Consider the following 24,702-nt stretch of genomic DNA (forward strand, 5'->3'; position numbering starts at 1 on the left):
TCTCCCCCATCAGTGTAAACATCCTCTCTGCATCTGCCTTGTCAAGCCCCCTCATAATCTTATACATTTCGATAAGATCACCTCTCACTCGTCTGAAATCCAATAAGTAGAGGCCCAACCTACTCAACCTTTCCTCATGAGTCAACCCGCTCATCTCCAGAATCAACCGAGTGAACCTTCTCTGAACTGCCTTCAAAGCAAGTATATTCTTTCGTAAAGATGGAAACCAAAACTGCACGCAGTATTTCAGGTGTGGCCTCATTAATACCCTGTATAACTGTAGGAAGACTTCCCTGCTTTTATACTCCATCCCCATTGCAATTCCATTGGCCTTCCTGATCACTTGCTCTACCTGCATACTAACATGCACAAGTACTCCCAGGTCCCTTTGTACTGCAGCACCTTGCAATCTTGCTCCATTTAAATAAAAACTTGCACTTTGATTTTTTCTGCCAAAGCACTTGACGTCACACTTTCCAACATTATTCTCCATCTGCCCAATGTTTGCCCACACACTTAGCCTGTCTATGTCGTTTTGCAGATTGTGTGTGTCCTCCTCACACATTGCTTTTCCGACCATCTTTGTGTCGTCAGCAACATTGGCTCCGTCCGTTACACTCGGTCCCTTCTTTGGAATCCTGTTCGTGATGTTGGATCCCGGCCTTTCGGCCTGAAGGGTGGGTGCAGCTCGTTCCGAGCCTAATCAGCTCATAATAGGATCAGAATGGACCGAACAACCGCCAAGCTTCAGCAGGTCCCAGAATTGGGGTTACATGGGGTTAGAAAATAAATGGCTCTATCCAACCAAATCCTGGCGCAGTTCAAGTCTCTGTCATAGAAAATGGAACTGAGTTGGTCTTGGTGGAGCCGACTTTCTCTGGCAGGTCATGTTTGGAGCTGTGTCACGACTGAGAAATGTTCTAGATGGCTCGGGATCCTAAAAATGAAGGTAGGGTAGAGAATAATTCCGACTAGTACCAAGAATTTTACCATGAATTGTTGCATGGAACCGATCCGCTATCTAATTAGACATTGCTGTGGCAATGGGTTTTCAGCTTAGAATGAGCACTGAGATGAATTAGTTCCGCAGCAGGTTGAAATGCAGAGAAAATCTGAGAGCCTGCAAACTAATATCCGCAGTGAGCCATACTTGTCTCCACTTCGAATTCTGGCAACTTACAGGGCGAGGGACTTCTGTTGCTTGAACATCCGTTGAATTTGTTACCAGTTTTGCGGAGGGAACGTAGCATTTCCAAAAACAAAAAGTTAGTCGCGCCTTTCACTGATTCAGGACCCCAACGCGCTTTATAACCGACTAACTACTTTTGGGAGTGCAGCAACTCTTGTCATGTGGGAAATGCGGCGGCCAATCAGCACACAGCAAGCTCCCACCAACACGAATGAGGTAATGAGCAGGTCATCGGTTTTACTGATGTTGGTGGAAGGAAACATTGGGCCGTAAGTCGCGGCCTCTCTGGGTGTGTATGATGTTTGCACGCGTCCGAATCGGCTTCGCAAGTTCCGGGTTTGGGCGCACGAAACATATGTGCCTACAGACAGCACGCGATCTGTCAAAATATCTTTGACTGCTTCAGTGACATTTTAAGTGATGTTAATATAATGACACATTGAATGAAAGATATCACTGGATTGTCCCAATATACATTTATTTGCCGGTTTTACCCTGTGGACACTTTGGTCCATCTCACCTGTTTGCTGCAATATCAAAAGAGAGTTTACCGTCTATTATTTTAATTTCCTTGATATTTTTCACACATTCAGCAATATTCACAAATATTTCCAGATAGAAATGATGACCATTCTTTCTTCCGACCTGTCCTTCCTTCTCCCCTGGAGCTCGCTCTCCTCCGCTCCCACAGACTTTCTGCAGCCAGCTCTTGGGCTTTTATTTGTTGTCATCTTGCAATGCGTCCCCTCAGGTTCACTCGCTGTGCTCAAACTTGCATTTTGATAGTGCCTTTCATGACCTCAGGAAGTCCCAATGCTCTTTAACGCCAATTTCTAAGGCTTAGGCTCTGTTGCAATGTATGATACGCCGCTGCCAATTAGCACACAGCAAGATCCCACAAACATCAATTAGCAAACAAAGAATTAGCTTTTTCACAAATCTAAGCCTTATAAATAAAAAGTGACCCTACTCAATGTCAATACACATACATAATAAAAACAGAGACTGCTTGAAATCTCAGCGGGTCAGGCAGCCTCTGTGGAGAGAGAGAGAGACAGAGTTTACGTTTTGGGTCGGTGATCGTTCCTCAGACCGTTCTGGCCTAAAACGTTAACTTTCTCTCTCTCCTCAGATGCTGCCTGACCCGCTGAGATTTCCAGCAGTCTCTATTTTTACTTCAGATTCCAACATTAGCAATATTTTGCTTTTTTCCTGTCAATATACATACAGACTGTCTGCTCTTTAGTTAAACTGCACCTCCTCCCAAAAATGTAAAGCCATTTTAGTCAGTATCTATGTCACTTCTTTAACATAATTTTAATGGGTTTCTATCTTAATATTTCACTTCAAATGTTATTGAAAAGGTGAAATGGCTTGTACAATTCCCTCTGGTCCCCAATTGGCTGGAATCCAGCACCGAGACGTTCTAAACACCGTCACCTGACCAACTGAACTATGACCATTCACTCACTTGCCTGCACCTGACATATCCAAACAGAGAATGCTACATAAAAACAAGGTAAAGAGCAGGTGCATTCACTATAAACAGGGGTGAGTCAGTCTCCGTGTTCAGGCTGAGGGTCCTTTCTCCTTAAGCTGTAAGCATTGTTATGCTCAGGGCAGCCCTACCGCAGCTGACATGGGGCGCTGTGATCGCACAGTGATAAGTCAGCTGAGCAGTGCAACATAATACATAAGAGGTCCACAGATACCTATGCAACAGGCGACTACAATATATTTTATTCCTGGAAGTTGCCGAGCTAAAGCATCAAATTACAGTGACCAATTATCCAAATAAATCAGGTTTTTACATTGATTATTGGAACATAGAAATTGTTGTTAAAAGCAAAGTCCTTACACAAATAGATTTCAAAACCCATTTTGAGCCATCAGATCGGTTCATCAACAGATGTTGTTGGTGAGATATTAACATGGCATATGTGTTGTGGGCGAATTTGAGATCGAATAATCTGACTGACACACACAGTCTGTTGAGAGTAAAAAGTACACCGTTTATTACCTAAAACTTGGGCCAAGGGAGAAGGTACAGCACCCACAGCTAGCTGTTACCAACTCAACATCTTGCTTGCCAACATACAGAATTTAAAGCTAATAACCAGAATCCGTGTGCATCACTTGTCCCATTATATTGGGGGCTTTTTACATTTTAAAAATATGATTATTTTCGCTCTGAAGCACAGACCATGTTTCCTGTTATTCAACACCAAGCCTAACCGCAAATCATATTCTGTTAGTTTCACTATGAAGAAAGTTGCCACCACATCCTCTTGCAGATAAACTGCTTTTTGAATGGTTCCTGCTTATTGTTACGAGGCAGACAGAGCTTGACTATATTTGTGAATCCAGAAGGCCAAATTATAGAGGGATTGTAAAATCCTTCTTCAATTCCCCCTTTGGTTCTTGGCTATCCCAGCCTATGAGACCACTACTAAGTTACATCCATTCGTCCCGCCCCCGGTTCAGTGATCAGCCAATGTGTTAGGGAGGAATAGGTGAGTGATGCCAGTGGTTAAATCCCACTGTCCATCAGCTTCTTCCTTCCGTCAAGTACCTTCAATATCCACTGGGTGCGGTGCCTAGCCCTGTGTCTTCTGCATGATGACCAGAACATAAAAGCATATCCAAAAGCCAAGATTAGTAGTACTGCCGCCAATACATGTGATATGATACGTATCCATGGAGTGATATTAACATTCAGACCCCAGTTCCATGCCTTCTCGTACCAAGGGATATGTTGAAGATCTTTTGCAATGTCCTTGCCCAGTTCGAGCAGCTCCTGTTTGAGCACATGGTATTGTTTTATGCTTGCCAACATAGGATCCTTTATGTCTCTCAGGTCCTCGGGCATGTGGGGTATTGGTGCAGCCAGTTCACTTTCATAACAAATCTTGTTTAATTTCATCAGTCAGATTTAGGGCAATGGTTTCTCGAGCATGGATAGAAGTCGTTTGTGCTTGTCCATTTATTACCGGTACCCTCAGGGTGAAGCAGAAGTTGGGGTTAGTGATATTACATTGATAGATACCATAGCCATAAGTTGGTTGGTTGGTTACCACACAGTATTTCCCCTTTCCACGGTAGGCTAAGTGGGTGTGTTCGGTTTCTGATGGGCTTATTTCTAAGACACACCCAATGGTTTGATTAAATCCGCACCCTCGTCACTTCCCCAGCCTACTGGATGTGGACATATAGTTAGGGTTCCTACCCTGCGGCACCCTGATAATGAGACCCCTCTCATCGTTACACTCCATTTGATTGCATATTGATCCATTGGGTAGTACCACATATAGTTCTCGCCCTGGATTAGCCCCAAGTTTTCTACCTCAAACTGGGGATGTGGTCCAGATTCCCCTTTCACCATTACTGGAATCATTAGGATTATACCCACCAGAGCAGAATGTGAATCTGTGCATTCGCCTGTCAGCGCAAAGAATCTTGTCATTCCTTTCATGGTGCACACGTCCAGTGACCCTGGGTGCTATGCTAGGCGAAACAGGTGGGTGTTGTTAATCCAGTCTGGGACTTTGCCCCTGTGTATTTGGCCCAGGTTCTCCATGACCTGCCCAATGATCCATCCCCCGTAAGTGTGGCAGAGGTCTCACTGAACCTCTGCCTTTTCTGCATTGAGTTCTCAGTAAATCAGGTGATTAATGGTGGAAGCATGGCCCTCCAGGACTGTAATCCCTGTGACTTAACTCCCTGCTGTCCCATCACCTTCTCGAGCAGTCTCTTTGGCTGCATCTGTCTGCCTCTACAGCAACTTCTTACTGTGTCTTTAAGGTTTTTGATTGTTCTTGTATAGCTTGTATGTCAGGGCATTTATAAATGAGGTTCCCTTGTTGAGCTCAGTGAAGATGTCATTGATCAGACCCTGTTTCTGTCTGTGGGTCTGACCTGCTCTCAGAGTGCTCCGTTATTGGATGCCCCTGAGGCGTCCCGGGATTCTTCCCACACTACGTTAAGCATTCGGGTGTACAATGCCTGTACCTTAAGGTCATATTTTTCTGGTAGCCCTATGTCCATCAGGTTTATTATTACAGTTAATATCTCATGGTGTACATTTTCATACAATTGGATTCCCTCCGTTCTCAGGACCACCCCACTCGGGGGTCCCGCGGTATGTATGGGATATTATAACGGTTACAGGATATACATGCCATTCTGTGGGATATCACAGATATTCCTAACATTTTCAGTTGGACCCCCTTGCATCTTCGGATGGTGCCATTCGGTGACAGACCAAAGTCCAGCAGACCTCCTTTTGACCGAAAGAGCCCGATATGTGGATTCCATTCACCACAATTAATAGTCTGAATTCGGGATCCCTTGGGTCTTCCTCGTGGTGTTGATCTGTTGTCTGTATCATCCATAACAGTATCAGAATTATCATCTGCCAGCTATCCTGTAAAAGGGTGAACGCCCTTGGGCTATACACTACATGTCAGTGTAGCTTTTCAACTGGGACCAATGTTTCCAGTCCTACTTCATTCATATTCACATATGCACACGAATCACCACTGATCAATATCGCGTATGGTCCCAACCACTGCGCGTGAATCCGGTTCGTCCTGGTAGCCCCTTAACCATTACTTTCTCCCCCTCCTGGGGAAGATTTACTGGGGACTCTAACTCTTCTTATTCGTCCTGGCCTGCCTGTCATTCTCTTACTTCCTGCCTCATATCCGTAAGTTGCTTACTTAACTCCATTACATATCTTCCTATTTGATCCCGTAGTGGGCCCACATCGGACCCTCCTGTAATTATACCTTTGCGCAGTCGCATTGGCCGACCAGTCATAAGTTCAAACGGAGTTAGTCCTGTCATCCGGTTAGGGATTGCTCGTTTTCTCATCAGGATAGCAGGCAGCAGCTCAGCCCAAGCCTGTCCAGTTTCTTGGATGGCTTTTGACAGGGCTATCTTTATTGTCCGATTCATCCGTTCTACCATTCCCGAACTCTGCGGGTGGGAGGGGATGTGAAATTTTTGTTTGATGCCCAATGTAATGCATAGTAATTTCATCTCCTGTCCTGTGAAGTGGGTTCCCTGATCGGAGTGTATTTCAGTGGGACTGCCCCAGCGGGGAATCGCCTCCTCGGCTAAGATACGAGCTACCGTGGTTGCGGTGCAGTTTCGGGTAGCAAAAGCTTCCACCCACTGTGTAAACAAATCAATTATTACTAGACAGTAATTCTTTACTCTAGAGCTTGGCAGTGGTCCCGTAAAATCAATTTGTATATGCTCCCAAATATTGTACCACTGTCTGTCCGATCTGGGCTTTCTTGGGATTGGCTTTAAATCCCACCCTTTGTCGGGTTTCTAAGATTTCTGTGAGAGCGCCCGTGTGTCCCCGTTCATCCTCCGAGGCAATTAGCAGATCATCCACAGACTGGAGCACTGTGCTTCTGGATGGGGTTAGGATCACCTTTTCTCGGGCTCGAATCACAGTCCGGTGAAATATTGCCGGGCTATTGTGGAATCCCTGTGGCACCCATGTCCAGATATACTGGCAATCCCCGGATTTTTTTTATCTGCTAGGTACCGTGTTGAGACACCTCTGGTCCCAACTCGAGTTTCTCACTTCCCATGGCTATATGTTGTCAGCGCGATGTCCCTTAATTACTCGCCCTGAGTGGGACCGATACTTGCAACATATATCAATTATAAATCGCCACATTACCCAGACACACTTCTAAATAACCGATTGCAATTGTTTCACCTGGGATCTTTCGCTGACGACTTGAAGTCTCGGCCAGACCTGCAGATTCGGATCTCTCAGACAGCTGACACCAGAGAGATTTCTGCCCTTTGTCCGAACTGTGCATGGTAATTCAAATGTACTCACGCCTTTGACATGGCTTTCATTTGCCGGTGTCCGGCCCCCGCTTGAGATTTTGTCGACTACGAAGGGAAAATTATTTTTAGCTTAAGCCTGTCTATGGTTTATGTTCACGTGTCATCTCAGCCATTGCAGCTAGTTTGCAGGTTGTATTGTTAACCCCTTAATTCCTGAAGGACGCAATGTCCCACTTCAATTCATTTAGTTTCTGTATTTTCTTTTTGTCTTCTTCAATTCTACGTGTTTCAGAAATTGTCGTGCTTTAATTACCATTGCTTTTTGTACACATTTATTCTTTTGTTTTTGCCACCAGGTCTTCTGACCGGCGGGATCCTCATTCGGATCCCATCCGTCTTTCAGCACCTTGTCGATTAAACCTTTCCGTTCATCTGCATAGCATCCAGTAAGGGTGCCTCCTCACCCCAGTCTCGTTCTTTCCCCAACCCCATTCTGTGATCCGACTTCTTGGCGGCGTTCCCGCTCTGGCTCCTTCACGCCGCTTTAATCCCGTCCCAAGATTTCCCTGTTAATCCAATTTCTTAATTTGAAACACTTCCGATCTTTTATTGCAACGGTAGTGTCCCGAACTTACATTAGTTTATGGAACCAGTTTAAAGTTGTGCCTTACGCACTCAGCAGATTTCGCTTGATTCGGATTGATGCCCGGGTTCGCTCGTCGACTTCCGAGTCACTCGAATTTATGAGTGGTATTTAAAGTTACTCACTCCTGTCATGACTCCTCCATCGCGATCTCACCGGTCGTCATCAAATCCTGGCCGACTACACCAAAAATGTTGGGGTGGAATCTGTATTATGGAATGAGACTCAAACACCCATCTGCATAAGTGGAAAACACACAAGTTTATTCTAATACTAAGACCTGACCAAGTCGGAGCTCCGAGTGAAGATTCACAGACTGTCACCATCAGAACTCTCCGACTGGCCTAAAGTGTCCCGTATTTAAGCTTCCAAACCACAAGTGCGTGCGTCATTGAGGTTACAATAGAAGAATAGACACATTCCACAATAAGGTACATGGGACCCTGAGCTTATTGCTTAAACATTCGGTTCCGTCTCATCAGCAGAAAAACAAGGAGTTAGTTCCGCCTTATTCCAAAACAAGGATGCAGCCGGTGGCCTTTTCAACCGCCCACTGTCCCACTTCCCCTATCTCCATGACTCATGCTCAGCAGATTTCTTGGGTGAATTTTAAACTGTCTCGGGCAAACTTCTGCTTGGCCATTTTAACGTCCCCAGGATGAACTAAGTCGGGTTCTCCAGAAAATCCCACAACAGTATCTATTCACCTTGTCCTGTAAATTAAAGCAAAAACGACGGAAGGGAATGTTGAAGGGTTATTAAAATGAACCAAGGCCAAAGTGTTTGTAAAAGTTATAAACTGAAGTCAGATGGATTAAGGCCAAACATTGTTTTGTTGTAAAAAGTATGTAATATGGAGATTTGACGATGACTGCAATAAACGCAAAAAGGCTCATGGAAAAGAAAAAGCCACCTAGTGGGCAACACACACTCGGTGAGAAACACTCTCTCAGTGGGTAAAACTCTCTCGGTGTGTAACACTCTTTCGGTGGGTAACACTCTCTCGGTGGGTAACACTCTCAGTGGGTAGCACTCACTCTGTGGGTAACACTCTCTCAGTGGGCAACACTCACTCGGTGGGCAACACTCTCTCGGTGGGTAGCAGTCACTCGGTTGGTAACACTCGGCGGGTTATGAGTTTATAACAAGAGACATGAAAGGGGGGAGTGTAAGGTTTACACATTTTCACAATTGAGGCACAGCAAGAGGCCACGGAGTAAAATGGTTTAAAAGAAACATTTGTGACTGCTTGGGCGGGAGCAAAGGGCGCCAGCCAGGGGCAGGTAGTGATTCATCACTGATTAATGCAACTTCTGCGATCAGGAGCGAGACCTGATCAAACATCGAGACAAATGTTTTGATACAATCAAGCAGAGGAGTCCCTGGATTAATTGGCCGGAGGGGAAAACCAGTTCCCTATGGAGACTACAAGTCTGTGAAAACCAAGGACAACAAGGGATCCCAAACGGTCTGCATTTTTTGGATAACGGGACACTAAAGTTAAGGAGTTATCTTTGGCACTTTGACTTTGCCCCGTGCACAAATTGTGGCCATCCAAACAAGAGCAAGAACAGAATGAGAAGGAGAACATTAGATCGCCAAGCAGGACGAGAAGGAGGGAACATCGGAGAGGAACAAGCGGTCAAGAAACAACGACCACGAGCCTACGATCGACAAACAGCAGCAACTGGCTGGACGGGTGATTTATGTCTTCGGTCAATTCTCTCAGAAATCTTGAACCAAAATGATTAGTGTTTTTTTATGTAATAAACTAACAGTTGGGTTTATGCCTAAACTTTGTGTCACATGGAGTCCTTCCTGTAATTCACGAGGTCTAGCAATCAAAGTAGAGTGGGAAACGAACACCCGACAGAGGCGTGTGGAACACATTGTGGTCAGAAAATGTTTTGATGTCATCAAGAACATTGCTGAGGGGCAGACCGGAGTGTTAGATCTGCCCCAGAGGGAGAAGAGGGAGAAGGGCTCGTGGCTGGGGCAGAGAACGATTAATCTAGGCCGAAACTCCCAGTGCGGTACTGAGGAAGCACTGTACTGTTGGTGGGGCAGTACTGAGGGAGCGCCACATTGTCGGAGGGGCAGTACTGAGGGAGTGCCGCATTGTCGGAGGGGCAGTGCTGAGGGAGCACTGCACTGTTGGTGGGGCAGTACTGAGTGAGTGCTGCACTGTCGGAGGGGCAGTACTGAGGGAGCGCCACATTGTCGGAGGCGCAGTACTGAGGGAGCGCCGCACTGTCGGAGGGGCAGTACTGAGGGAGCGCCGCACTGTCAGAGGGGCAGTACTGAGGGAGCGCCACATTGTCGGAGGCGCAGTACTGAGTGAGTGCCGCACTGTCGGAGTGGCAGTACTGAGGGAGTGCCACGTGGTCGGAGCAGCAGTACTGAGGGAGCTCCGCACTGTCGGAGGCGAAGTACTGAGTGAGTGCCACACTGTCAGAGGGGCAGTACTGAGGGAGCACCGCATTGTCGGAGGGGCAGTACTGAGGGAGCACTGCACTGTCGGAGTGACAGTACTGAAGAAGCACCGCACTTTTGGAGGGGCAGTACTGAGGGAGCTACGCACTGTTGGAGGTGCAGTACTGAGGGAGCACTGCACTGTCGGAGGCGCAGTGCTGAGGGAGCGCTGCACTGTCAGAGGGGCAGTACTGAGAGAGCACTGCACTGTCGGAGGCGCAGTGCTGAGGGAGCGCTGCACTGTCAGAGGGGCAGTACTGAGGGAGCGCCACACTGTCAGAGGGGCAGTACTGAGGGAACGCCGCACTGTCAGAGGGGCAGTACTGAGGGAACGCTGCACTGTCAGAGGGGCAGTACTGAGGGAACGCTGCACTGTCAGAGGGGCAGTACTGAGGGAGCGCCGCACTGTCGGAGGGGCAGTACTGAGGGAGCACCGCACTGTCGGAGGGGCAGTACTGAGGGAGTGCCACACTGTCAGAGGGGCAGTACTGAGGGAGCGCCGCACTGCCGGAGGGGTAGTACTGACGGAGGACCGCACTGTTGGAGGGGCAGTACTGAGGGAGCACCGCACGGGGTTAGATACAGAGTAAAGCTCCCTCTACACTGTCCCATCAAACACTCCCAGGGCAGAGACAGCACGGGGTTAGAATACAGAGTAAAGCTTCCTCTGTGTGTGTGTGTATGTGAATATGTGAGTGTGTGATTGTGAATGTGTGTGTGTGCTTGTGTGTGTGTTTGTGTGTGTGTTTCTGTGTGTTTGTGTGAGTGTGTGTGCATGTGTATGAGTATATGAGTGTGTGTGTATGTGTGTTTGAGTGTGTGTTTGTGTGTGTGTTTGTGTGAGTGTGCGTGTGAGTGTGTGTGCATGTATGAGTGTATGAGTGTGTGAGCGTGTGTGTGTGTCTGAGTGTATGAGTGTGTGAGTGTATGTGTGAGCGTGTTTGTGTGTGTGTTTTTGTGAGTGTGCGTGTGTGTGCGTGTATGAGTGTGTGTGTGGGTGTGTGTATGTGGGTGTGTGTGAGTGAGTGTGTGTGAGTGTGTGTGATTGTGAGTGTGAGGGTGTGTGTGAGTGTGTATGAGTGTGTGAGTGTGTCTGATTGTGCGTGTGTTGGTGTGAGTGTGTATGTGTGTGAGTGTGAGTGTGTATGTGTGTGAGTGGTTATGTGAGTGTGTGAGTGAGTGTGTGTGAGTGTGTGTGAGTGAGAGTGAGTGTGAGATAACTGCCCACTGCCCGGGTGCCCAGTGCTGATCGCGAGCCTCACCTTCCCTTGCGGGGGTCGTGAGCCTACATCGGAAACTGCGATTTCCCTCCTGTTGTTTCTTTCGCAGCTTTCTCTTGCACTTTAAGTGGCAGCAGTACCCACAGGCTGCAGAGGGAACATAGCGGGAGATGGTGAGGCACAGGGAGGGGAGCCCGGGCCCAGACACAGCGACTCTCACACACCAACCTCCCCGACTTCATCCCCAGTTCCATGTTTGGTCCCAAGCTCAGGGGTCACGGGGTCACAGGGTCACGGGCTGGGAGGTCAGGGTTTGATGCTGGGTTCTCCAAGTGCCCAAAATGAGGCAACCGTCGGGATTGGCCCCGTCCCTCACTCCGCCCCCAACACCCCTTCACTCTCTCTCTCATTCTTCTCTCTCTCCCTCCCCCCTCTCCCTCTCACTCTCCATCTCCCTCTCCCTCCCCCCTCTCCTTCTCTCTGTCCCCCCATCCCCCCTCCCTCTCTCCACCGATCCTCTCTCACCCTCACTCCCTGTCTCCCCCTCTGCCTCCCTCCCCTGCCCCGAACACCCCTTCTTCCCCTCACTCCTCTCTCCTTCCCTCTCACCCATCACCTCATGTCCCCCTCTCTCTTCCCCCCTTACTCCCTCCCCCTCTCTCCCTCCTCCTCCCTGTCTCCACCTCTCTCCCTCCCTCCCACTCGCCCCTTCTTCCCCTCCCTCTATCCCTCCATCTCCCTCCCGCCCTCTCTCTCTCCCTCCCTCCCTCTCCCTGTCTGTCTTTCTCCCCCTCCCTTGTCCCATCCCCCCATCTCTCACACCCCCCTCCCTCCTGCTCCCTCCCTCTCTCCCTACCATCCCCCCTCCCACTCTCCCCTCCCTCCTGACCCCATCTCTCTCTCCCCCTCCCCCAACCCCCCCCCCCACCCACCACCAGCAGCGGGCCGGGAGTGTGGGTCCTTGCCCCGAGGGCTCGTTCACCAACCACTAAACACAGACGGGGCCGTCTTTCTCCTCCCGATTTAGTCGTGTGAAGGTGGCAAAAGAGGCGGGCCCAACATGGGACCAATCAAGGGAGCGTTTCCAGCGTGACACCCATCCTGTGACTAAATGCGGGATCGCTCTCCAAGGAACGATACAGACCAACGCACCCCAACATCTCAATGGCAGACCAGTTGAACAAATACTTTGGTTCTGTCTTCACCAAGAAAGGCACAAATAACCTTCCGGAAATACTAAGGGACCGAGGTTCTAGTGAGAAGGAGGAACTGAAGGAAATCCTCATTAGTCAGGAAATTGTGTTAGGGAAATTGATGAGATTGAAGGCCAATAAATCCATGGGGCCTGATAGTCTGCATCCCAGAGTACTTAAGGAAGTGGCCCCGGAAATAGTGGCTGCATTGGTGATCTTTTTCTAACAGTCTATCGACTCTGGATCAGTTCCTATGGACTGGAGGGTAGCTAATGTAACACCACTTTTAAAAGAGGGAGAGAGAAAACGAGTAAATATAGACCAGTTAGCCTGACATCAGTGGTGGGGAAAATGTTGGAATCAATTATTAAAGATGAAATAGCAGCGCTTTTGGAAAGCAGTGACAGGATTGAACCAAGTCAGCATGGATTTATGAAAGGGAAATCATGCTTGACAAATCTTCTAGAATTTTTTGAGGATGTAACTGGTAGAGTGGACAAGGGAGAACCAGTGGATGTGGTGAATTTCGACTTTCAAAAGGCTTTTAACAAGGTCCCACACAAGAGATTGTTGGGCAAAATTAAAGCACATGGTATTCGGCGTAATGTACTGTTGTGGATAGAGAACTTGTTGTAGTTATAGACATTTCGCATTTAGCTCTAGATTAGGAGAGACCACACAAACTTTATAGAAAACAGACGTACTCACACATGAACACTCTATGAATATTTATTTAGGGTTTGAAGTAATGAGACAGTGCACTGACTGTTAGAAGCATTCAACTCAAAAATGAATGATGATGCTGAATGTGACTCTTTTTCTAATTGCTTACGGTTACACGTAAAGAAGCATTTTTCTCGAGGGTAACAGTGACTTTCAAGCCATGAATTTCCAGGCTCAGCATATACTCAGATTGTGAGATTGCTTTCCTGGTAAACGTGGCTGAGATTTCCATCACCTTTAGCATGGCTTTGTACAGGCTGGCATCCAGGATATTTTTGTCATCTTGAATATTCAAAGCGCACATGGGAGGGTCTGAGACACTGTGGGTGGATGGTTTGTAGAAGAGTACAACCAATTGCTTGTCACCACACTGGTAGCTGATAAGCCCTGACAGACCCTCATTTGGGCTTTCTATGAAGGAAATTTCATTCTCTTCTCCATTTTCAACAGTCTCCAGTGGTGTCATTCCTTCCCCAGTCACCATAAAAGATCTACAAGGAGTAAAGAACATTTATTCATCCTTTTTGGATTGCTGCAATATGAGAATTCAACAGTACAATGCATTTTCCTCAGCGTAATAACGCTGTTCTTGTGGCAGGTCAGAGAGGGATTTGAGGCAAGACCTAATTACTTGGGTCCCCACTGCGTTATTCATCAACCATAGGGCTCAAATTTGCCCAGAGTAATTTTATGGCGCATTGCCAGAGTTACTCCCATTTTTCTAGGTTAGAACTACTCCTAAAATAAATGTGCCAAGTTTCCTCGCTTGTATTTTTCAGAATTGGTGCCACGCGGCCTGTCCAGTCGCCTCGGGGGGTGGAGCCTACCCACTGCGCCGAAAAAACGATGCCGCCCCTTCTGCCCATGCGCGGGAAAATAAAGGACATTTTTGACATGATTCCTACGGGCGCACATGTGCAGAAAAGCTCCTGGTCTGTTATCAGCCAATTTTAAAGAGCCAGTTGTGTGTGTGAGAACGTTGAGCGCTGTGTGAGAACTGTAATTATCATTGAAAAAATCAGGACTCAAAACGGCAGGCAGGGAGGACAAGGTTCTTTGTTCTCTCTCTCCACAGGTGTGTATGGACCACACCCAGGTCTGAGCAGGTGCAGGAGACCTCCCCCTCCCCCCAACGCCAACCCCCTGGGCTACATTAGATGTGTGGTGCAGTCTTGTAATGTTTCAGATCGCCTTCCACAGACCCTCCCGCCCCGCCCCCCGCCGCCCATTTAAAACTGAGATGAGGAGAAATTTCTTCTCTCAGTGTGTTGTAATTCTGTGGAATTCGCTGCCTTAAGACAGTTTCTTAAGCGATAAGGGGTTATGGAGAGTGGTCAGGGAAGTGGACCTGAGTCCATGATCGGATCAGCCATGATCGTATTGAATGGCGGAGCAGGCTCCAGGGGCCATATGGCCTACTCCTGCTCCTATTTCTTATGTTCTTATGTTTCCCCACTGCAATTCATCTCAACGTGATGGATTCTGGTACAGAAACTGACCTATTTAGCAAAAGCAGCAAACGTTTAATTTCTTCAGGACATCCCACGACTGCTGTGTGCAGCCCCCGCTCTGAATTTCATGGAGTCGGTGCCCAGTGGTGCCAGGAATGGTGTGGGCACCAACCCAATAGTCACATGCCCCCAATCCCAGCAATTAGGATGGAGTCAGGTCCACACTTGTTGGGTGACGGAAGTTCCACCTTGCCCGAAATCTGACCCCCGTCCCACCTCCCCCACCCCAAATAGACGCCTCAGGAAAATTGGGGCTAAAGTCTCTGGGTGATGTGTGAGCTCAAACAGTTTTATTTTGTAATATCTAGTGTTAAAAGTGTTGGAGGTGATTTTAACATGCGTGTCATTAATATGGCCTTCATTGCAAGAAAATTTGAGTACAGGAGCAAGGATGTCTTACTGCAGTTATACAGGGCCTTGGTGAGACCGCACCTGGAGTATTGTGAGCAGTTTTGGTCTCCTTACCGAAGGAAGGATATACTTGCCATAGAGGGAGTGCAGCGAAGGTTCACCAGACTGATTCCTGGGATGGCAGGACTGTTGTATGAGGAGAGATTGGGTCAACGAGGCCTGTATTCACTCGAGTTTAGAAGAATGAGAGGGGATCTCATTGAAACGTATAAAATTCTGACTGGGTTGGATAGACTGGATGCGGGGAGGATGTTTTCCCGGGCTGGGAAGTCTAGAACAAGGGGTCACAGTCTCAGGATAAGGGGTCGAAAATTTAGGACTGAGATGAGGAGAAATGTTTTCACTCAGAGGGTGGTGAACCTGTGGAATTCTCTACCACAGAAGGCTGTGGAGGCCAAGTCACTGATTATATTAAAGAGGGAGATAGATAGATTTCTGGAAAGAAAAGGCGTCAAGGTGTATGGGTAAAAAGCGGGAATATGGTGTTGAGATAGAGGATCAGCCATGATCATATTGAATTGTGGTGCAGACTCGAAGGGTCGAATGGCCAACTACTGCTCCTATTTTCTATGTTTCTATGTTTCCATGTGACATCACAACTGATCCTAAGTGGGTTCGACTTCCGCACTTGTGATTTTCAGCACAGTTCATCCCCTCCTTAGACTAGGGACACTGAGGCCCATTGTGGTGACCTTACCACTGGCCAGCCTCAGATTAACCAACTCAGCACAGACTGGGAATCAAACTTGAGACCTGACTGTTCTGTGTGGCTCAGTACCAAACTGACCCGAGTATTTTACTCACTGAGCCAGTGGGGAAAGCCGCCCGGTGTTATTTCAGGAGGGGGTATGGATTTTTTCACAAAATGATGCAAGAGACTTACAGAATATACTTACGCTGGGTCAGTCAGCTTGAGGGTGCCTGTATCATTTTTAACGTTAATGTGCCAAATTTTGTCATCAGCCTGGTTTCCCGCTGCGCTCCTGGGTAGCCTGTAAAACAGAATAGAAAGTAACTCTCAGATACAAACGCTGTTTAAAAAGATAAATAACCCCCTTGTGGTAGGTTGCCGACCTTTCAGGATTGTCCTGGTGTCTCCAGGAATTAAAGATTAATCTTCAAGACACTGCTGCAAGCAAGGCGACAGAAAAATCATCGGGGCAGTGAATAACATTGTGTACTTGTTTCATTTCCTTCTGTTTATTAGTGATGAGAAAACTGGACCAGAGATGAGAAAAATGGCTGTTTGACTGACAGTTAAAATCATCTGATTATGTCATCGGCAATCCCTCGGAATCGAGGAAGACTTGCTTCCACTCTTATCATGAGTTCTTAGATGGCTCTACAGTCCACTACGAGAACCACAGTCCCTGTCACAGGTGGGACAGATAGTCGTTGAGGGAAGGGGTAGGTGGGACTGGTTTGCCGCACGCTATTTCCGCTGCCTGCGCTTGGTCTCTGCATGCTGTCGGTGACGAGACTCGAGGTGCTCAGCGCCCTCCCGGATGCACTTCCTTGAACTTAGGGCAGTCTTTGGCCAGGGACTCCCAGGTCTCAGTGGGGATGTTGCACTTAATCAGGGAGGCTTTGAGGATGCCCTTGTAACGTTTCCTCTGCCCACCTTTGACGCGTTTGCTGTGAAGGAGTTCCGAGTAGAGCGCTTGCTTTGGGAGTGTTGTGTCTGACATACAGACAATGTGGCCCACCCAGCGGAGCGGATCAAGTGTGGTCAGTGCTTCGATGCTGGGGATGTTGGCCTGGTCGATGATTATATAATGAACTGCTGTTTCACTTTCCGATTGGCTGTGGGAAGGCAGTGTGCCGTGAGGTGGGTCGTGTTGAGCCACCAATGACAGGAGTGTGAGGGCGGGACATTTGGGGGCTGGAGGTCATGTGATGAAACCAGGAATATATTCAACTGGAGTTGGCAACCTGAACTGGTGCATCAATGAATCAATGCACTGCCCTGTGTGTGAAACTGAGCCATACGTGGGGGGAAAGCCCATGGTGTGATCCGTGATCTGTGCTGAGTTAGCTGACCTCAGCTAGGACAGTATGAGGGCTGCTACAACTGACCTTGCTGCTGCTGCGCTGGGGACAAGTTCAAAGCAGCCTGGGCTCTTGGTTCTGTTGGCTATCCAATGATCTCTACTGCAAAGTTCATATCTCTGGATATTGTATGAGAACCAGTGGTGATAGCCCCAGGTTACATTGTGTGCAGTGTCAACATCGAGACTAACAACTGAAGGGTGATGTACCAGAGCTCCATGGAACGGAGCGTGCCCTTGGAACCCAGGATGTGTTCTAATACCACTGCCTGGTCTCATATCCCTTTATTCTCTTTTCTACCTATCTAACCTCATCATCATCATCATAGGCAGTCCCTCGGAAACGAGGACGACTTGCTTCCACGCCGAAAAGGGATGAGTTCACAGATGTTTCAATGAAGGACCTAATATTCCAGGTCCCAATCTACATCCTGAAGGGTGGAAGATGCCTGTGGGTGGATTTTTTTAACATGTGGTGACTGTTGCACACCAGCCACCACACGGGCTTGACAGAGCGAGGTCTTGATCCAGTGACAAGGATTACCCAAGACAATGGAGACCTGCTCTGCTGCACGGACCTAGTGCCCACACATATCACACAGTGTGGGCTGGGCCCGTGCTGCCCTGGGCCCTCACCTGTTCTGGGCCCCGAACTCATGCCTCTCCTGGGCCCCGATCACGTCTCACTACAATCTCTCGCCGCCCCTTCGCCCTGACCTCGCCGCTCCTGCTGTGCCTGCCAACGCTCCAATCACCGACCTGGACCGTGGTGATGTCCCACTTCACTGCCGTCGCCCTCCTGCTCCAGCACCTGCTGCTCCCTGCAGTGGTACACCACCACACTGCTCCTCCCGCTCCCCTATTACTTAAATGTTGACATTGAATTCCATCTGCTACTACTTCCATCTTATCAAACAGTGGTTAGACCGAAGCTGGAGTATTCGATCAAGTTATAGGGACCACCCTCCAGGAAGGATGTCAAGGCCTTATATAGAAACATAGAAAATAGGAGCAGGAGTAGGCCATTCGGCCCTTCGAGCCTGCACCGCCATTCAATATGATCATGGCTGATCCTCTATCTGAACACCATATTCCCGCTTTTCCCCATACTCCTTGATGCCTTTTGTTTCTAAAAATGTATCTATCTTCCCCTTAAATATATTCAGTGACTTGGCCTCCACAGCCTTCTGTGGTAGAGAATTCCACAGGTTCCCCACCCTCTGAATGAAGAAATTTCTCTTCATCTCGATCCTAAATTTCCTACCCCGTATCCTGAGACTGTGACCCTTTGTTCTAGACTTCCCACCCAGGGGAAACATCCTCCCCGCATCCAGTCTCTCCAACCCAGGCAGAATTTTACACGTTTCATGAGATCCCCTCTCATTATTCAAAACTCCAGTGAATACTCGTCGACCCAATCTCTCGTCATATGACAGTCCCGCCATCGGAGGAATCAGTCTCGTGAACCTTCGCTGCACTCCCTCGATGGCAAGTAGATCCTTCCTTAGGTAAGGAGACCAAAACTGCAAACACTGCTCCAGGTGCGGTCTCACCAAGACCCTGTATAACTGTTGTAAGACATCCTTGCTCCTGTACTCAAATCCTCTTGCAATGAAGACCAACATATCATTTGCCTTCCTAACTGCTTGCTACACCTACATGTTTGCTTTCACTGACTGGTGTACAAGGACACCCAGGTCCTTGAATGGAGTGCAGAGGAGATTTACTGGAATGTTACCAGGGATGTGGGACTTGGGTTATGTGCAGAGACTAGAGAAGCTGGGTTTTGGCTGTAGCCTGTAAAAGGGAAAGCTAACACTGAATATGAGAGTTTCCCTGTTTCAGCGGTTAGCTGGAAGGGAGAGCAGCAGCATGTCCAATGTGGTGGCAAGGGAGGCACCAGGCTACTGTTCAACGGAGTCATTTTTACCGCACGGTTTTTGTGAATTTTGTGCTCATCAAAGTTTGCAATGTTGGCATTGGGGAAGATTATACCTTCCATTTCAGGAACTCAAACAGGGCCGGATGGCCCATAGCAACAAACTATCTGCTCACTTGTGTCATTCCTTTACTGTGATGTCTGTGATACATGGTGTTCAATTCCTTCTGCACACTTTATTCAAAATCTGCTTTTTAACAGAGCTCAGTACGTCAATATAAATCTTTGCTTTCTCAGTGAACTTTACATAGGATGCAATTCCCATCACTGAAACTTTGCCATTGTTGTAAGTCACCCTATTACCCTGACAACTTATTAAAAATAACTTCCGTATGCACCCTTAAAATAGAAAGTGTGGTTCGAACTTTCCTACGATGTTTCCGCAAGATCCTACAAATCCCCTGGGAGGACAGACGCACCAACGTTAGCGTCCTCGACAGGCCAACATCGCCAGCATTGAAGCACTGTCCACACTTGATCAGCTCCGCTGGGCAGATACGAGACTCCCAAAGCAAGCGCTCTACTCAGAACTCCTTCACGGCAAACGAGCCAAAGGTGAGCAGAGGAAACGTTACAAGGGACCACCCTCAAAGCATCTCTGATAAAGTGTAACATCCCCACTGACACCTGGGAGTCCCTTGCCAAAGATCGCCCGAAGTGGAGGAAGTGCATCTGGAAGTCACTTAGCACCTCGAGTGTCGTTGCCGAGAGCATACAGAAATCATGCGCAGGCAGCGGAAAGAGCGTGCAGCAAACCAGTCCCACCCACTCCTTCCCTCAATGACTATCTGTCCCACGTGTGACAGGGACTGTGGCTCTCATATTGGACTGTTCAGCCACCTAAGGACTCATGTTAAGAGTGGGAGCAAGTCTTCCTCGATTCCGAGGGACTGCCTATGATGATGATGATGATGATCCTACTGAGTAACAACAATATCACATTAGAACACACCACGTGCTTCCTTTTTACTAAAACTACAGCCCTGCTCAGATCTGGAACTGGTGGAATGACAAGATAGAAGGGTCCCCGTGTCTAATCTCAGCGGGAATCCCCGAGATCCTAAAATTGGAACTGAATATTAATGCGGACACAAAAGCACTATTGCGGGTTACATATTCACCTAAATCTTGCTAAATGTCTGATTTTTCCAGAAACCTGCTTGAATGAGGAGTGTGCATTATTCAGGATATCATTTGACATAAAAATAGCCAGCAGGCAAATCTTTCGTGTTGTCCACATAAGTCACACATTTAAATAATTCAACCTGAACAAGAGTACAGTGAAAATACAACACATGAACCTGGAAGTTACACCCCGTCACTTTCTATTCACTACAAACAGTGATATTGTACAAAAGCTAAATATATGGAAGATACTTATAGAAGATACTTACACGTAACTTACATTACCGCCGGTTGTATTATTACCGCCGATCGTGTTTGAACCGCCAAACGAATGTCCACCGCCGGTTGTAGTGGTACCGCCGATCTTACCTTCACTGGCTCCCATTCTGCTAACAGCGAGGTCCCTGTAGAAGAGAACAGAAAGGAACCCTCCATGGATAAATTTCTGGCAGTGACTTATCGTCCAGACTAACATCTGTCGGATGATGTCCCAGATTTCCATGGAGCAAATGGTGCCCATGGAACCCAGGGATTGTTAGGGGCTACAGGACAGCTGTCGAGAAGATTGGGTGGAAATTCAGTAAAAATAAGCAAATTCCAGAAAAACATCAAAATGAAAAGCAGGTTCATAAATTTCTCACAAAAAAACAGTAAACGAGATCCAGAAAACAGAGCGTACAGGTAAATACAGAAAGTGACGGAGTCTGACTGCTGGGAATTGCTTCATTAGCTGATCACAATCGAGGCCCTAACTGCCGTTAGCCTCAGTACCTATTGGGCGAGGAAGCGAAGCCAGTTTAGGGAGAGGGGCGGGGGAGTGAAAAATCATACAATGTTACCTTTGTTCAATGGCTATCTCTCCCTTTCTCTCACCTCTGAGTTAGAGGGTCGTGGGTTCGAGCCACACTCCAGAACCTTGAGCCCCACAGTCCAGGCCGACATTCCCAGTGACACAACTGAGGGAGTGCCACACCGTCAGAGGGTCAGTACTGAGGGAGCGTCGCACTGTCAGAGGGGCAGTACTGAGGGAGCGCCGCACTGTCGGAGGGTCAGTACTGAGGGAGCGCCGCACTTCGGAGGGGCGATACTGAGGGAGCACGGCACTGTTGGAGGGGCAGTACTGAGGGAGCACCGCACTGTCGGAGGGGCAGTACTGAGGGAGCGCCGCACTGTCGGAGGGGCAGTACTGAGGGAGCGCCGCACTGTCGGAGGGACAGTACTGAGGGAGCGCCGCACTGTCCGAGGGGAAGTACTGAGGGAGCGTCGCACTGTCAGAGAGGTAGTACTGAGGGAGCGCCGCACTGTCGGAGGGGCAGTACTGAGGGAGCACCGCACTGTCGGAGAGGCAGTACTGAGGGAGCGCCGCACTGTCGGAGGGGCCGTCTTTTGGATGAGACGTTGAACCCAGGGCCCTGACTGCCCTCTCCGATAGATCTTCATGATTCTAACGCACTCTGGGAAGAAGAGCAGGTGAGTTCTCCCCAGTGTCCTGGGGCCAATATTTATCCCTCAACCAACCTCACCAAAACAGATTATCTTTTCATTCTCACATTGCTGTTTGTGGGAGCTTGCTGTGCACAAATTGGTTGCTGCGTTTCCCACATTACAACAGTGACTACACTGCAAAGGTACTTCATTGGCTGTGAAGCGCTTTGGCCGTCCTGAGGTTGTGAAAGGCGCTATAGAAATGCAAGTCTTTATGGATGGGGTGCTGTGGGATATCGTTTCTGGTTGGAATGGGATGGGGCAACAAACAGAGAGCCTCCCTCTGGTACCCCAATCACCCACCCTGCCATCCGACTGCCTTTACACACTCCCCCAATCCCATCCACCCTCACTTCCACAACTTGCAGCTTATTCCAGATAATCGTCGCCCTTTGAGATCAGGAATTTCCCCCTTCCCCGAGATCACTCTGTAAAATGACTATTCACCACATCATGCTCCCACTTTCCTGTCTTCAATTAACACTGCCTGCACTCACTTCATCAACCCCTATACTCTACACCTCGCTAAAACTACCCGCTAAACTCTCCCTATCCATCTCTGTCTCCCTCTATCTCCTCCGCCCCTCTCACCCTCTCATTCTCTCTCTCCCTCTAACTCTCATTCATTCTTTCCCGACCTCTTCCTCTCTCTGCCCTTTGTCTATCTCTCCCCCTCTCTCTCACTTTTCCCCTATCTCTCTCTCTCCCCCTCTCCCTCTCTCTCTCTCCTTGCTCTCTCTTTCTCCCCCTCCCTCAGCCTCTCCCTCGCTCTCAAACTCTCTATTTCTCTCTCTCCCTCGATCTCTCACCCTCTCTCTTACCCCTCCCTTCTTCCCACACCCCCTTCTCTCTATCTCTCTATCTCTACCCCTCGCTATCTCTCGCTCTCCATCTCTCCCTCTCTATCTCTCTATCTCACCCAAACAGCGACAGAGAGATCAGACTCTCCCCTTCACTGCCGAGTTGGGCTGTATTTAATAGTCGGCACACTCCGACAGTGCAGCACTCCCTCAGTAGTGCACTGGAATGTTTTTTTTTTGATCCGTTGCAGAGAATAAATCTAACTTTATTGAAGAATTACAATCCTTACATCTTTCGGTAATGAGAAACAGCACAATTCAGAAACCAGAGCGGGTTGAGTTAAGGAGGTATGATACTAACAACCAGAACAAAGGATGAGGAGTTCAAGTTGAAGTAATATACATTCCTTGGGTGCCCCCTTTCTTCATTTTTGAACATTGCAGTTTACAAGTAACGTGGGTTACGATTCAAAATTAGGCATTTCACCATTTTGTTCACCACTTTAAAGAAGACTGTTGTAGGAGTACTTCAGTTCTGCACAATTTTTATTTTGGACACCAACAATTCAACTTTGAGGCAGTAGCCGAGATTATTGGTTCAAGTCTCTGCAGTGTGTCTGGAACCCACGACCTTCTGACTCAGAGTCGAGAGAGAGAGTGATACCGACTGAGCCAAGCTGAAACTAGGCTGGGACCATAGAATCATAGAAATTTACAGGGCAGAAGGAGGCCATTTCGGTCCACCGTGTCCGCGCCGGCCGACAAAGAGCCGCACGGCCCTCGGTCAGCAGCCCTGAAGGTTACATATAAACCTGTGAACAATGAACAATGGCGGAAAGGCAAAGAGCACCCAGCCCAACCAGTCCGCCCCACACAACTGCAACACCCCTTACACTGAAACATTCTACACTCCACCCCAACCGGAGCCATGTGATCTCCTGGGAGAGGCAAAAACCAGATAAAAACCCAGGCCAATTGGGGAAAGATACCTGGGAAAATTCCTCTCCGACCCATCCAGGCGATCGAAACTAGTCCAGGAGATCACCCTGGCGGTATTCGAGACCCTGCAGTACTTACCATTATATCTGCTCCGGCTAACAAGAGGTTATCCAGTCTAATCCCAATTACCTGCAGGTTACTGCACTTTAAGTGCCCATCCAACCACCTCTTAAAAGTGGTGAGGGTTTCTGTATCCACCACTCTTCCAGGCAGCGAGTTCCAGATCCCCACAACCCTCTGTGTAACAAAGCCCCCCCTCAAATCTCCTCGAAATCTTCCACCAACCACTTTAAAACTATGTCCCCTCATAATAGACCCCTCCACCAATGGAAATAGCCCCTTACTATCCATTATGTCCAGTCCCCTCAATATTTTGTACACCTCAATGAGGTCTCCTCTCAACCTCCTCTGTTCTAATGAGAACAAACCCAGCCTATCCAATCTGTCCTCATAACTAAGATTCTCCATTCCAGGCAGCATCCTCGTAAATCTCCTCTGCACCCTCTCTGGTACAATCACGTCCTTCCGATAATACGCCGACCACAACTGCACGCAGTACTCCAGCTGTGACCTAACTCGTGTTTTATACATTTCTAGCATAACTTCCCTGCTGTTATTTTCTCTGCCTCGGCTAAGAAAGTAAAGCATTCCATATGCCTTTTTAACCACTTTATCTACCTGCTACTTTTAAGGATCTGTGGAAACACACGCCAAGGTCTCTCTGTTCCTCCCCACCTCTCAGTATCCTCCCATTTATTGTGTATTCCCTTGCCTTGTTGCCCCTCCCCAAATGCATTACCTCACACTTTACCGGAATCAATTCCATATTCCACGTTCCTGCCCGACTGACCAGTGCATCGATATCTTCCTGCAGTCTAAAGCTTTCCTCCTCACTGTCAACCACACAGCCAATTATTGTATCATCTGCAAACTTCTTTATCAGAACCCCTACATTTAAGTCTAAATCATTTACACTGCAAAAAGTAAGGGAGCGAGTACTGAGCCCTGCGGTACCCCACTGGAAACAGCCTTCCAGTCGCACAAACACCCCATCAACCATTACCCTTTGCTTCCTGCCACTGAGCCAATTTTGGATCCAATTTGCCCCTCTCCCTTGGGTCCCATGAACT

This window comes from Pristiophorus japonicus, chromosome 27 (genome assembly GCF_044704955.1).
Source record: "Pristiophorus japonicus isolate sPriJap1 chromosome 27, sPriJap1.hap1, whole genome shotgun sequence".
In the NCBI taxonomy this organism is placed as follows: Eukaryota; Metazoa; Chordata; class Chondrichthyes; family Pristiophoridae; genus Pristiophorus; species Pristiophorus japonicus.